The sequence below is a fragment of the Sinocyclocheilus anshuiensis genome, unplaced genomic scaffold (assembly GCF_001515605.1).
Source record: "Sinocyclocheilus anshuiensis isolate Anshui unplaced genomic scaffold, SAMN03320099.WGS_v1.1 scaffold1581, whole genome shotgun sequence".
Taxonomy (NCBI): Eukaryota; Metazoa; Chordata; class Actinopteri; order Cypriniformes; family Cyprinidae; genus Sinocyclocheilus; species Sinocyclocheilus anshuiensis.
The window spans coordinates 362104-378004 of NW_015540988.1; the positions used below are offsets into that span (position 1 = coordinate 362104).

The 15901-nt window shown below is 35.6% G+C and overlaps 1 protein-coding gene across 1 annotated transcript in view; it reads left to right on the forward strand.

The window, feature by feature from the left end:
• Positions 1 to 15901, forward strand: part of LOC107690159 (leucine zipper putative tumor suppressor 2 homolog) — a 68605-nt gene that overhangs the window by 21634 nt on the left and 31070 nt on the right. The window contains exon 2 of the mRNA XM_016488403.1: positions 8639 to 8753. The gene's annotated coding sequence lies outside the window, so the exon portion shown is untranslated. The remainder of the gene's footprint in view (positions 1 to 8638; positions 8754 to 15901) is intronic.

A 15901-nucleotide genomic window follows, 5' to 3' on the forward strand; every position in this document is an offset into this window, starting at 1 on the left:
TTATGCACCAAGAGCTTGTAACACTTCAAAGAGAAAGGAAAAATTGAAATCGCATCATATGACCCCTTTAAATGAGAAAAGTATTTTTTCTTGATTTCTTTATGCTCTCAAGCTACTTTTTAGTTCTTGAGTACAATTAAATGTGAAAGTTTTGTTTCAGGCAGAGTTATTATGAACTAAAACTAAAGTCATACACATAAAACATTTTCATTACTTAAAATTAAATAAACTTCACCTGAAATAAAATAAAATATAAAAAACTTGGACTTACTTATCAAGGCAATATTTCTCATTTTCATCAGGTCAACTTTCATTTAGTTTATCTTTAACTACTAAAATAATTACAAGTAAAACTGAAATGAAAATGTATTAAAAAATATATAGACATACTTTAAAAAACAAACAAACAAAAAAAACCTCTAGAACTAAAACAATCAAAACACACAACAAAATGACTAAAACAAATTAAAATAAAAATGGAAATTCAAAAACTAATTCAAAGTATTGATAAAAACTGTAATATCTCAGTGATTCTAAAATACCTGATTTCAGGCAAAATTTGATTTGTAATTAAGTCAATTTTGATGCTGTACTAATAAAACACTAGCATATTTTATACTCTATAGTATGTCATGATGATTTTATCAAGGCAATATTTCTCATTTTCATCTAGGTCAACTTTCATTTAGTTTATCTTTAACTACTAAAATAATTACAAGTAAAACTGAAATTAAAATGTATTAAAAAATATATAGACATACTTTAAAAAACAAACAAACAAAAAAAACCTCTAGAACTAAAACAATCAAAACACACAACAAAATGACTAAAACAAATTAAAATAAAAATGGAAATTCAAAAACTAATTCAAAGTATTGATAAAAACTGTAATATCTCAGTGATTCTAAAATACCTGATTTCAGGCAAAATTTGATTTGTAATTAAGTCAATTTTGATGCTGTACTAATAAAACACTAGCATATTTTATACTCTATAGTATGTCATGATGATTATGTAATATATTGTCAACACTATTTTTTTTTGTCATATTAATGTTTTCTGTTCTCTTGTGTCCAGTTAATCCAGTGTAAATATTTGTCTTGTGTGTATTTGCCTCATGTTTTTTGTGAAAGTCAGCACTTCAAGATGCATAAAATATAATCACTTAGTGTTTTTTCTTGCTGTTACATATTTGATCTGTACCATTCCTTCACAGTGTCTCTTAAAACACATTGTTCTCTCACAGGGAGAACGTGAGCTTTGTGGGGTTGTTCTGGCTCGAGTGTTGTCTGCCATCAAATCAAACTGAAAAAAATCTGAAAATTGAAGCAGCAAATCATCTTTTATGTATGTGCGCTTGCACAATGAACACAGTGGAAACTAGGACAGACAGCAGAGCATTAGGACATCAAAGCTGCTTTTACTTTCCTGGAAAACAATTCTAGACAAAATAAAAAAAAAAATCTGAGATTTACTGCTTTTACTTATCATGCAGGATATAGGGTTACAATTGCATTACGAAATACTGAGATATTTTTATTCTTGTTGTTTTGAGACTACAAATAGTCCTGAGTGAGCAGAACAGAGAGATGAGAAATCTCTCAGTTGGTGTTATAAGACGATTATGTAACACTCTCTCAGGCAGCTGTGTCCTTCATGCTTAAATCGTGGCTGTCTTGGGACTTAATGTGAGGTGTCTCTGCAGTGATCATGTTAAAAATGAAAAGACAGAGACAGAAGACAGAAAAGTACTATGGTGGATGCCTCCATGGTCACATGCAGTCCCTTAGGAACTCAAGTATAACTGCAGATGTACAGCAGTGAGAAACAGCGTTTGAAGTTGTCATGACACTGAGAGTCATATTAGATGTTTGTAACTAAGCATCCTAAACACAGAAACGGCAGATGTGCGCTTGAGCGCTGAGCATCACTCACATCAGAGCTGAGCTCTTGTGTGTCCTTGAGTCGTCTCTGAGATGATTGAAGACGCTGCGTGACTTTGACACCACTGTGCTGCTGTTAGACCCATTACAGCCGCCTAATAACACAGCCGTGGAGATCAACGGCATTAATCAACTGCTGTGGGCCGGTCGGTTACTGACACTGACAATCTAAAGTACGTCTGTAGAAAAGAGTACAGCTTGCTGCTGTCATAATCCAGAGTTTCAGCTGAGAATTGTAAGCCTTTGAATGTGAGTCTGTGTGTTTCTGGGTTTTTGAGTAGAAAATACTATATATACTGTACAGGTGCATCTCAATAAATTAGAATGTCGTGGAAAAGTTCATTTATTTCAGTAATTCATTCTTTCTCAACTGTTTGCTTTCACTTAACACTAGATGGGCATTTTGACATATACAGTGTGTGTACTTAACCATTCAAGGCCTATAAAGTGGCAAAAATAACTCAGTTCAATACTCCCACGCTCTGTGAGCACCATCTTCAGGAACTCAGAAAGGTCTCAGAAACTTGCTGCGAAACGCTTAGAAACAGTGTTTCTACGGCTTAAAATCCCTTGTTTTTAAACCGCAATGCTTAAAAACATGTGCATACAATATGTTTCGTGAACACGTAGCACAGCAACGTCACGTGAGCGTGTAACCGCGGTAGAGATGATAGTCAAAAATATCTACCGGTTGACAAATTTCTACTGGTTTATCATGTCTACTGGTATGTCGCCCACCCCCAGAAATCATTCTAATATGCTGATTTGCTCCTCAAGAAACATTTATTATTATTATTATTATTAATGTTAAAAACAGTTGTGCTGCTTAATATTTTAGTGGAAACCACATAAATGGGAAACCATATATGGGACAAGACAGTAAAGAGTATTGACAGGAAGCATTGAACTCGGGCCGCCCAAAGCTGTGTTCGGAAGAGGGTTCTTGTGAAAGGACTTTGAGAAGAGGTCTTGATTAGAGAATATAGGAGGATACAGTCAGGAGGCAAAGCAAGTGAATTGGAATGGGTTCAGACACTTTTAAGCTTATGAGAGCATCCTGTCCCTGAACCAAATTGCAAGGCTGCAGTCAGAGGTCAGCAAATGTGTCTCAGTTGTTAGTTTTATGAAAATTAAAACGCTAATACCATCCCAAAGCTCAGAAGCAGTGCGAGTTGGACAGTAATCCGATTCTCCGTGACAGAAATAAAAAACAGCACAAATCCACATGTTGAGTTTTTCCTCATACCTGAAATAGGTTCTGTTTGGTCTTTCTCTTATTAGGGAATATCAACTTTTTCCACCCACATACCTTGCTTAAAATGATTCTGTTTTGCATTATTTTCTATTTTAATTTCTAAAATAATAAATTAATAATTATCTTTTGGACCCCTGCTGTATGTCTTATTTTCCTATCCTGTCATTCAAAAGTTTAGGGTCAGTATGTATGTATGTAGGTATTTATTTGTTTGTTTATGGTTAAGAAATTAATATCTCATTCAGCAAGGATAAAAAAAATATCCACATAAATATTAATTAGCACAATAGTTTCTTGAGAGGCAAATCAGCATATTAACTAATTTCTGAAGGATCATGTGACACTGAAGTAATGGAGTAATAATGCTGAAAATTCAGCTTTGCATCACAGGAATAAATTACATTTGAAAATATTTGAAAATAGAAAATAGTTATTTTAAATGAATATATTTTACAATATTTACATTTACATTTACATTTAGTCATTTTGCAGACGCTTTTATCCAAAGCGACTTACAATTTGGGGATACATAAAGCGATTCTTCTTAAAGAGGCAAACAGATACAGGAAGTGCTTGTAATACCAAGTTTCTAGACATTGTTCAAATAAGTACAAGCTAGAAAGAGAAGGAATAAATAAAGAGAGAGATTTAAAAAAAAAAAATTTTTTTATAATGATGATGATGATGAAGTCAAGTAGCTTCGAAAGAGAGGGTAATTGTAGAAGAACCTAGCTGGATGGAGAAATCATACTGTACAATATTACTGTATACTGTACTTTTTACTGTATTCAACCGCTTTTTTATCCAGTAACTGAAGAAAGTTTTATAACTAGTGGCAGTCTGGACTCATTAGAGTTCATAATCCTCAGATCAGCATTAATTGAGGCCAGTCTGTGACCCCAGGCCGCTTCTCTCCATGTGGAGGTGCCCCATAACCCCTCACAGCTCCCAGTCCATGAATTAAGAGGTCAAAGCGAGTCAGTCAGCGTCTGTGTTGTGGTGCACGGCTGGCCTTGCATTGTCCTGCTGTGTATCCTTACGCGTGGTTCTCAGGGATGGGAAAATGATGGTAGAGATGGAGCTGTGTCCTAGTCTGGAAGGAGGGATGAAGGGGTCAGAGAGTAGGTAGTGGTGGAGGAGTGAAGTGGATTGATGCCGCTTCGTCCTCGAGTCCCTGACGCTTGGCCCTTGCCATCTGTCACCCTGCAGGCTGTCTCTCTTTCTTGCTGGGCCCAGAATGGGTCAGATACACATTTACCTCATCTAACAGTACATTTGCCTACGGGAACAGGTGAGGAACAGCCAGACACTGTAAGGTTAATGGGGAGAATGTAAAGAGGATAGTTCATCCACAAATGAAAACTGTCATCATTTACAGAGCGCTTAGTGAAACACATTATATTTTTCTTTGCATAGAACTCATACAGAGTTCTCTACAGAAGCAAAATTTCCACTCTTTTACATATAATAAAAGTGGACAGCGACCAGTAGCTGTCAAGCTCCAAAAAGGACAAAAAAAAAACACCATTCAAATGTACCATCTGCTATTTGCTATACGTTAACAGTATTTGCATGCAGCAGGAAGTGTAGCACACTCATATGAAGTAAAGAAGAAAAGGAAGATCTGTATCTTGAAAACTAGTGCAGAAGGAAAGATATTTAGTAAATAATATTTTAGATTTCATTCTTTTTCTTTGCATAGGAAAGTATATAATACATTATATGGGTTTAGATGAGTTGGAATTTAGTGCACAAGTTGTTTTACTGTTATGTTTTTTGTCCTTTTTGGAGCTTGACAGCTTTAAAGATGAAAACAATATAGCATATTTATTAGAGAACTTACGGAAATAATATACTTTAAAAGAATACACTGTATTTAAGTGTGAACTGAATGTAATGTTTTTGGACACTTAATTGTATATTAATGGAAATGAAATGAAAACAGTTTAAATTTAAATTTATTTTAATTGCAATTAGTTGAACTTTAACTTATGCATTTATGGTAAACTGAAATACTTTAAATTATAATCAAGCACTTTACATGTGAATTATTATGTTAGTCAACACATCAAAATAAATGTACTTCTTTAAAGGATAACAAAAAATTACTAAAACAATGATTTAAAATGTATTTTTAATCTGATATTAATACAAAGTACAATTTAAAAAGTGTTAAAGGGGTCATATTTCTCCTCTATGCCCCGCCTTTGTCGATTTTTACAAAGCTCATCGCTCAGTGAGCAGAGGCCGGCGGGCTTGCAAAATTGAAATCGCATCATATGACCCCTTTAAGAAACATTAAAGTGTCTCTCTTTACTGTAAGTACACTTACTGTAAGTGTCATTTTATTTAATTAATATTGTATTATTTGCAAGTGCATGTTTTGGAAAATATGCTTTTAAGATATGAGCACATTCAGTTCAATTAAGCGCTCTTTTTTTCCATAGGGATTGAGCACCATGGCACAATGTCACCATTGCACCACAGCTGACCTTTGTTAAACTGTCTCCTGTCAGTCACATCCTCTGTATCTTGTATCAGTTCAGGAAGTAATTTTATTGCGCTTTTATTGTCAAGAACTAGAGCCTGTTTTTCAGATGGAAATGAATCTGCTTGAACGATAATAGAGCAACTCGACACCAAAGAGCTGGTCCAATTAACAGGCATACGTTTATCTCCGACAGGCCAGTTGAGGTCATGGCAAAATCAATGGGCCATATTGTATCAGTTTGCAGACAGTGGCTCTGTGATTAATTACTGCACAATGTGTTTATGTTTCTGTGTGGCCGATAAGAGAGAGCAGGGGCATATGAGTCAGAATGAAAGTTATTTAAGAATCCATTAAACATTATAGTGTTCTGTACAGAAAAATTTCAGTAGCATGACAGTGGTCAGCAAAAGTCTCATTGTGTTGCGCACACAAATAATCAAACACACTCTCCTCAACTATTCTCTCTCGTGATGTGTTTAGGTCTTATTTTTTATAGCAAAATATTTAGTTAGTCAAGTTTGTAAAAAAAAAAGTTTACTATTTAGTCGGCAAGGTTGCATTAAATTGATTAAATGACACATTAAATATATTTAAAATGTTACTAAAGATCTCTATCTCTATTGCAAACAAATACTGTTATTTTTAACTTTCTATTCATCAAAGAATCTTGAAAAAATGTATCACGGTTTCCACAAAGATATAAAGCAGCACAACTGTGTTCAGCATTGATAATAATAAGAAATGTTTCTTGAGCAGCAAATCAGCATATTAGAATAATTTCTGAAGGATCATGTGACTCTGAAGACTGGAGTAATGATGTGAGTAATGTTTGCCATCACAGGAACATATTTTTACTGTTTTTTTGTTTTTGTTTTTTTCAAATAATGCCACCATAGTTAGCATAAGAGACTTATATTAAAGGGGTCATATGATGCGATTTCAATTTTTCCTTTCTCTTTTGTAAATAATAATCTAATAGTTATATACAGTATTTAGGCTATATAAGCAAGAGTCTTGATTACTAGTACAGCTGTAAGTACAGCTGAGTCCACAGTTGTTTCATATATTTTTTATAATATTGCCCCTTCAATATAGTTAGCTACTTTTGTTAGTAGTTTTTACTGTAGCTAACAACTTTCATGTAACTTGGAAAGCTGCGGTTTAAAAATAGTTTCCACACCAGTGTTCTTTTTGTTATGTTTAACTGTCTTAGACCTCCATTCACCCCCTTTATTTTCCCAGTCGCTCCCCCTTTCTGTGAAGCAGACAGGCTCAGCCACGTGTGATCCACCGTTTCCCCTCTCCTCTCCACGTGTGTCACGCAGTTGAATGTATGTGTGTGTTAGTGTGTGTTTGTGCATGGCTGGCAGCCCATGTAGATGTGACCCACTTTAGAAGGGGTAGCACACACTATATGAGACTGTCGATAACTGAAGAGAAGAGATAACCATAGACACATTCTTCTCTAATCTCCACTTCATTCTTCACTGGTTTTATTAAAACCAGAGTAAACAATTAACTAGCATTCCTGCTTAAGTGTATAAGGGTAGAGAGAGGACAGTCCCTGCAGATTCAACCGTAGAGGACTATGGGTAAACCCAGTGGTGATATCTCATATCCCTCTGTGCATTTATGAGCAGGTATTGCGGTTGTAGTTTTTTATTTATTTTGTAAATGAGTGTGCAGCAGGTTTGAAGCACTTTTTACTCCAGTGTGTTGAGTTTGAACACTGGATCCATACTACAGTATATGGATATGGTGTGGTATGCTATATGGATATGGTATGCCATTCAAAAGTTTGGGGCAGCCTTTTTACCAAGGCTGTATTTATTTAATCAAAAATAGAGTAAAAGCAGTACTATTGTGAAATATTATTTCAAATTAAAATAACTGTTTTATATTTTAATATATTTTAAAATGCAATTTATTCATGTGATGCAAAGCTGAATTTTCTTTAGCATTTCTCCAATCTTCAGTGTCACATGATCTTTTAGAAATAATTTTTTTATATTCTGATTTGCTGCTTTTTTTTTCACATTGTAAATGTGTCTTTACTGTCACTTTTGATCGATTTAATGCTTACTTCCTGAATAAAGTACTGATTTCTTTCAAAAACAGCAGCAGCAACAACAACAACAACAACAACAAAAAGATCTGTAAGGTAACTGTAGTGTACCATAGTCTTTCAGATTTTGCACACTTAAAAAACATTACATTAGACTTTTTGTTTCATTCATATCCTTACAGTATGTACATAGCAGAGCAGAAACACTCTATGCATAGATGTTTGTCACATATGATACAACGCACTGAAACTAATTTCTTCCAAATTCATTGACTTCCAAATTCAGGATGTCTAAAAAGTCCTGAGTCAAAGTGGCTAAGTTTTATATTAGTTATTATGGTTTCTCACACAGAGGTAGTGTTGGTTGGTATCCAGTGGGGGGCAGTGTGCTCTTCCACTCCTCTCAGATATAACGTACTGAGGAGAAATTTCAGTTTGAGTAACTTGAAACTTTCACAGATTATACTGTACCTGACAAAATGCAATCTCTCTTGGCTTTATGTCCACTGAAACCCATGTGAACTCACTGTCTGACGGCCAAATACAAAGAAAGAAAAACTACGGGCCCCTCAGAAAACCATGACCTTATCATGCTTTCATGGTAACATAATAACAGGCTTTTCACCTTGACACCATGCAACTAATACTCCATAGCAGGTGTGTGACGTACAGTATGCATACTTGAACTCAGTCGTATCGCTTGTAGAGATGAACAGATGGTAGAGGCTCTCTAGATGTTCTCTTATACTTTATTATTGTTTTTACTAGACGTATGGAACTTTTAAATAGTAATTATGAATTTTCCCTCAGCTTTCCTCTGGTGAATGTGTTTTGCATGCTCCAGAACTTCACCTGACCCTGTGTATGTGTGTGTATCCCTGCAGGAGTGTGTGTGAGTGGAGGTGGACACTGCTGTGGGACTCTGGGGATGTGTAAAGTCTCCATCCGTCCTGGATCTCTGCAGCATTTTAGGAGCTGCTCTCTGGGCCTTTGTGCAAGGTACAACAAAAGTATGTCTCTCTATCCTTGCTGTCAGTTCTGGAGAAACAGACATGACATATGGAATTGATTTCCATCATTCATTTAGCCCAGCCATACAGAACAAGCAGGCTTTAATGGACCCTGCCATCAGTGTCAACTTTTACCTCTCACCGTGTTCGTTTTAATTAGGCTCAGTTAATTAAAGACACTAAAAGCTAATGATCTGTAAAGCATGATGAAAATGCACTCAGAGTTGCCTTGGATCAGGGCGAAGGATCTGAAAAGGTAAGAGAATGCATTATAAATCTTGAACACCCTTCTCATGAATATTAATTAGGTGATGTAACATTTGACGGTAGTCATACAGGGTAGCCCCGCCCATACTAACATCTCCATGGAACACAGTACAGCTCTGCATGTATATTCAATATATTCATGTTTATTAAACATCAAACATGGATGAGGACCGATTATGGAAGGTAAGAAGCATATTTTGACAGATTCCACAATGAAAACCATAAAAAGCATGTCGTTTGGAGAGTTATGAAAATACAAGGTATATGTTTAGCAAGTATGAACCCCTGCACATGACATGCAGAGAAAAAAATCCAAGATATCATGGCCACAAATTAAGAATTTGTTTCTGTGACCTATTGATTTGTTTGCTTATTTTATTGTGGCCTTGTTGTACTAACTTGTTTCCTCATTTTAGTGAATTATTTGTGTCCACGATTAAACATTATTAACATAACCGTATTAACATCCGAATTAACATAAGGAAACAAATTAGTACAATTTAGCAAATTAGTATACTTTTTTTATATAATTGTGGCAATATTTAACTAAATTAAAGTGAGGGAACACATTAGTACAATGTGTGAATTAGTACAATTTGTTCCCTTGCTTTAGTTCAGTCATGGCCATGATTAGCTAAATTAAAACACGGGAAGGAATTAGTACAACATGGCCATGATTTAACTAAAACAAGGCAACAAATTAGTAAAATGTGGCCTCAAAAAGTGCTAAAAAAGAGAACAAACTGTTGGCACCAATGGTCTCTAAGATCTAGGCTTAGCTGTTCAGTGACGGAAGTGAACCAATTCCTTAGCAAAATGATTCACTTGAAGTGCTCGACAGTTTGCACGCTGAGGAACTCTGCTGGCCTGTAAATGTAATGAGAACACTTGCAATTGTTTAGAACAGGGGTGTCAAACTCAGTTCCTGGATGGCTGCAGCCCTGCAGAGTTTTGTTCCAACCCTGCTACAACATACATACCATGTAGTTTTCAAATAAGCCTGAAGGACTTGATTAGTTGGATCAGTTGTGTTTAATTGGGGTTGAATCTAAACTCTGCAGTGCTCTGGCCCTCCAGGAATTGAGTTTGACACCCCTGGTTTAGAAGAACATGCTGTTAAACGTGCTTTTACAGTGTTTAATGACATGTTCTTCAAAACAATTGCAAGTGTTTACATTTAAGTGTATTACAGTGTAATATATGATATTAGTACATTCCATATTTACTACACTCTAAAAAATGCTGGGTTGTTTCAACCCAACTTTGGGTCAAATCTGGACTAACCCAACTTTTGGGTTAAAAATTTAATGTAAAAATTTAACCCAATGGTTGGGTTAGTCCATATTTGACCCAAAGTTGGGTTGAAACAACCCAGCATTTTTTAGAGTGTAGTCTTGATATTAGTAAATATTTAGGCACTTTGAAATGGTGTCTAAAGAAGCAAACATGCTGAAATGATGTACGAGTTCAAGGGTTAGTTCACCCCAAAATGAAAATTTTGTCATTAATTACTCACCGTCATGTCGTTCCAAACCCGTAAGACAAATGAAGATATTTTTGATGAAATGCGAGAGCTCTCTGACCAGACAGAAACGTAGTAAGGACATCAGTAAAACAGTCCATGTGACATCAGTGGCTCAACTTCAATTTTGCGAAGCTACGAAATACTTTTTGTGCGCAAGGAAAACAAATATTACAATTCATTTAACAATTCTTCTCCCCCAAGTTACCGTCTTCCGACATTTTGGAGAGTACCACGACGCATGCACGCGCTTTCCCCTGAGCGTAAACAATGCTGATTTTTGTTTTCTTTGCGCACAAAAAGTATTCTCGTAGCTTCGCAAAATTGAAGTTGAGCCACTTTCATTTTTGGGTGAACTATCCCTTTCATTTTGATATGTGCTCTGAATCACTGATTAGAAACAAGTGATTCGTAAACATATTGAAGCTTCGCAAAGCAGTGTTTCGAACACAGCCGTCACTAGTATTTTGGTTCATGGTTCTTGTTGCGCAGCTTTTCAGTGAATACAGATGAATTACATGTTAAAATCTTGCCAGGTGACACCTGGTTAGGAAACAGCAAAACCACTGTATGAAAAAGTGAGCGACTGCTTTAAATCTGTTGAAACTCAACTGACTAAGATAAACATAATAATCTGCAAAAATTGTGTTGATGTCAATTTTACAGGCATCAGCAGAGTTGTACTCAGTGGGAACAAGCATTTCCTCGCCGTCACAGCTGATTATCGCTTCTGCGGGAGCCTGGACATTGATTAATGGCGTGAATATGTGTCTGGCTGAGTTTTTACCCCACAGGGAAATTTGAATAAAGGTGCCATCCAGCACTTTGAAGTGTATTTTGTACGGGGGTCAGGTTCATGATGGATGACCAGTGCCGAGTGTGACAGTGGCATGGATACTGGCCGAGCGGAGTCTAGATGGGAGGGGCTGTAAGGGTCAGAGGGCAGGGTTTGGAGGATGGGATTTATTATTGACAATAGATTTTTGAACATGGCACTATAGTAATACCATGTTTTTGATTCACTACCATGGTTGTGGTGAAATCACAACCAGGAGAGTGCCCTTTTTCAGATTACAGATTTGGCCCCTTTGGCTCCACTCATCTGGTTAGTATGCAGTTTGAGCACATGACTGGCAGTTCTTCAGGATTTTGTGTTTCGTGTGTGTGTGTGTGTGTGTGTGTGTGGTCTAAGCAGCTGCTCCGCCCCTGCAGCTCTCAATCTATGCTCAAACTCGTTTTAGCAGCTGTCTGTTTCCTTCAGGAGAACGACCTCTCTTCCTCTCTGTGGTAGAAATGGCATCAGAGGCTTAGTTACTGACCAGACTTTGTGTTTTTAATGGGTTATATTTTATAAGAATATTTCCAGAGATACACGAATGGTTTCTTATTGGTACAGAGGGAGAAATATTTATATATAAAAAATATGTATTTATTTATTTAGCTTATGAAACCTCTTGATTTTAGAGCCAGTAAGAGTTTTTGTATTATGACATTATTACTGTGACACATGTTTTTTAAAAGAAACACACCAATGCTGCATTTATTTGAAACTTTAAAATACAATAACTAATTTATAATACAGTAAAAGTAATATTGTGAAATATTATTACAGTTTAAAATAACTGTTGTCTGTTTTGAATATATATTTTTTAAAAATCTGAATTTTCAGCAGTCATTACTCCAGTCTTCAGTGTCACATGATCCTTCAGAAATCATTATAATATGCTGATTTTCTGATCAAGAGTCATTTCATATTAATATCAGTGTTGAAATGTTTTTATCTGTAATATTCTTCTTGAAACCATAATACTTTGATTTAAATAGAAAGAATTTATTGTCGAGTAAAAGTATAGTAATAATGTCTTTCAAACAATTGTCCATATTTGTGACCCTGGACCACAAAACCAGTCATAAGTGTCAATTTTTTGAAATTGAGATTTATACATCATCTGAAATCTGAATAAATAAGCTTTCCATTGATGTATGGTGTGTTAGGATATGACAATATTTGGCTGAGATACAACTATTTGAAAATCTGGAATCTGAGGGTGCAGAAAAATCTAAATATTGAGAAAATCGCCTTTAAAGTTGTCCAAATGAAGTTCTCAGCTTACAAATCAAAAATTACGTTTTGATATATTTACAGTAGGAAATTTACAAAATTTGCAAAACATGATCTTTACTTAATGTCCTAATGATTTTTAGCATAAAAGAAAAATCTATAATTTTGACCCATACAATGTATTTTTGGCTATTGCTACAAATATACCCAAGCAATTTAAGACTGGTTTTGTGGTCCAGGGTCACATTTTGTCAGGGTCACATCTCATACAATCATCAGTTTGGTGTGTTTCATCAAACCATGTCATTCTCATAGCATATTACACTGGGAGCCGCTGCTGTGTTAGCAGTGCTGGTCTGACCCTCCCTACATGCCAGTGGAACATAAACAGCGAGCATGCTGGGAGTTAATGGGAAATGAATGAAAAGACAGGCAGAGTAAAGAGTCTCTGACACATTGCCTGCTCCCACCTCTTCTCCTGCTCAGATTTACTGAGAGAGTGCAGGGCAGGCCTGAGATTTGTGTGTGCACAGATTAAAAGACGCCACATGTTACCCCCTTTTCCTCTGTCCTATAAAACCAGAGCAGTGATATTGTGCCCCTCAGTGATTTGTAATCTTTTTGCTGAATGACACAAGAAGCTTCAGATGTCTGACTGCCCTCTGCCTGTGCCTTCCCCTGCTCTCTCTCTTTCTTCATAGACTGATGAATCACTTTGTTTAGTTATGGGAAATAACTGTCTGTGTAAAACATCTTTCAGTGCTTATGTTAGCAGCTCTCCCATAGCAAAGATGACTAACTCTGCAATAGACTATCTGTAGCTGTTATATTCTATTGAAGAAATATATTATTCTTTCCATACACTGTTAAAGTGTGCTGAGGTATGATCAGCAGATGAAAGCCTATGACTCTCTCTGCAAAAAATGTTTTCATGATTTGAAGACATTATCTCATTTGTCAGTGTGACCTTTGCTATTGATGCTATGTTTGGTGTTTCCACCTGAGGTCATGTCGTGACTGAGACCACAAACTCATGAACTATTTTAAAACCCTGCCTTTCGACCTTTGACTTCACTTGACCCTTTACGCCCATAAAACAGCATTTGGCAGCTCTTGGGTTTTGCAGCTGGTGTCAGGAACAGGTGTGTTTCTGATATCTGTCTTGATATTTATCCCCTTATTTAATTTTCTTTGACAGCAGTATCCAAAATAAAATATTGCTCAGAGGTTACTCTTTCATTGCTAAGGAAACTTAATAGAGTTCTTAGTTATGTATCATTTAAATATCAACTTTGTGTAATAATAAAACATTATAATTACAAGGATGATAATAATGCAAATAATATTATTCTTATAAATAAAATAAAAAGTAGTGTTTTTTATTTTATTATTAATAACAACAAAAACACTACTACTACTACTTATTATTAGGCATATTATTATTATTTTATAATTAATATTTTCTTTTAGATTTTGATGAAAAATATTTGTGTTCATATTTTATAAATATGATTTAGGAATAATAATAATAATAACATTTATAAACTTTAAATAAAATAATGTTTAATATTATTTAAATAGTATTATCTATACAACAACAACAACAACAACAACAATAATAATAATAATAATAAAAATCTGAACACATTTTGAGAACTTTACATGATTAATGAGCTGAAAAGAATCTCTGCTTGCTTTGTTTTTAATCACATTGTCTGTTTAATCTCAGAAAACATTGAGATATTCAGGAATTCATATTTGTAATTTTGTAAGTTTTGGATGTTTTTTCCCCCTATTATTGGGGTGCTATCAGCCAGTGAGTGTTGTGATGATGGACACCAGGTATTACACACCTCTTTGGTTTTAGTCCTGAGCCTGGTTTGCTGTCTTTCCACATACGTTGTAGAGCTGACGTCCACTCATGTGGGATTCTAAGAATATAAACTCTCCAAAAATGAAAAAAATAGTCCTCTTTCCAAATACCCTTTAAACTCTTTTATTCAGCATTTTTCATTTTCGCACACTGTGTAGAAGGGTAGAGGTACATCATGCCCATATGTCCTCCACTCCACGCCCAAGCTGTTTTTTTTTACATTGTTATATGCACTCATACATAGCACAAAAAGGACACAGAGCTCCCTCTCATCCTTCTCTCCTCTCCACATCACCTCAGTGGTCTTATTGCTTTTCCATGGCAGAGAGCAGAGCAGTAAAAGTAGATTGGTTTGCAGTGCTCAGACCTGTTGGCAGCTTCACACATACAGTTTCATTAGACACCATTCATTACAGCAGCTCAGACCAGGGCTCTGTGTATGTTTATGAAGTCTGCTTGTGTGTCTATGTGACATTTCTGGCGCTGTAAGTGTTGATGTGCTGTATGAATGTGTGTTTCTGTCACCGATGGTGTGTATGTGGAGAGTGTATGGGATGTGTTATGACAGCAGATGTGTTTGGCATAAGCTCAGTGCTTTGTGATGGAGGTCTGTGATCCTGGGGGGTCTGAGCTCAGAGCTAGAGGTGTATTTACACAATCCCAGATTTGATATCCTTCTCTGAACCCATGATTTTGTTATGTATGTGCCTCCAGTAGAAAGTTAATCAAAGATTAGTCTGCATTCCACACTGCAATCTTTGATCATGTAGATGGTAAAACATGTTTTCCTTCTGCTAGGAGTTTTGTCGGCATGCTCATCTCATGCCCCTCGGGGGTGAAGAGGAAAGATTCATGGGCATCATGCTCTGATCCAACATACATTTTGTGATTTGTTCCTCATTAGGAGGCCCTAAATTCAATGCAGATTTCTAAAAACATTTTTATGCTCATTTTAAAGGGCAAAATCTGTAGGATTATATGTATGTAGAAAGTGAACATGAAACTTAATGTTTTTGAAAGAAGTCTCTTATGCTCACCAAGGCTGCATTTATTTGATCTAAAATACATTAAAAACAGTAATATTGTGAAAAATTAATTACCATTTAAAGTGACTGTTTTCAAGTGTAATATATTTTAAAATGTAATTATTTTCTGTGATGGCGAAGCTGAATTTTCAGCGTCATTACTCCTGTCTTTAGTGTCACATGACACAAATTATTCTAATATGCTACTTTGCTGCTCAAGAAACATTTCTTATTATTATCAATGTTGAAAACAGTTGTTCTGCATAATATTTCTGTGGAAACTGAGATATATTTTTTCAGGATGTCTTTGCCGTCACTTTTGATTAAATGTGTCCTTGCTGAATAAAAATAATTTATAAAAAAAAAAAAATGAGAACATAGGTTTGGC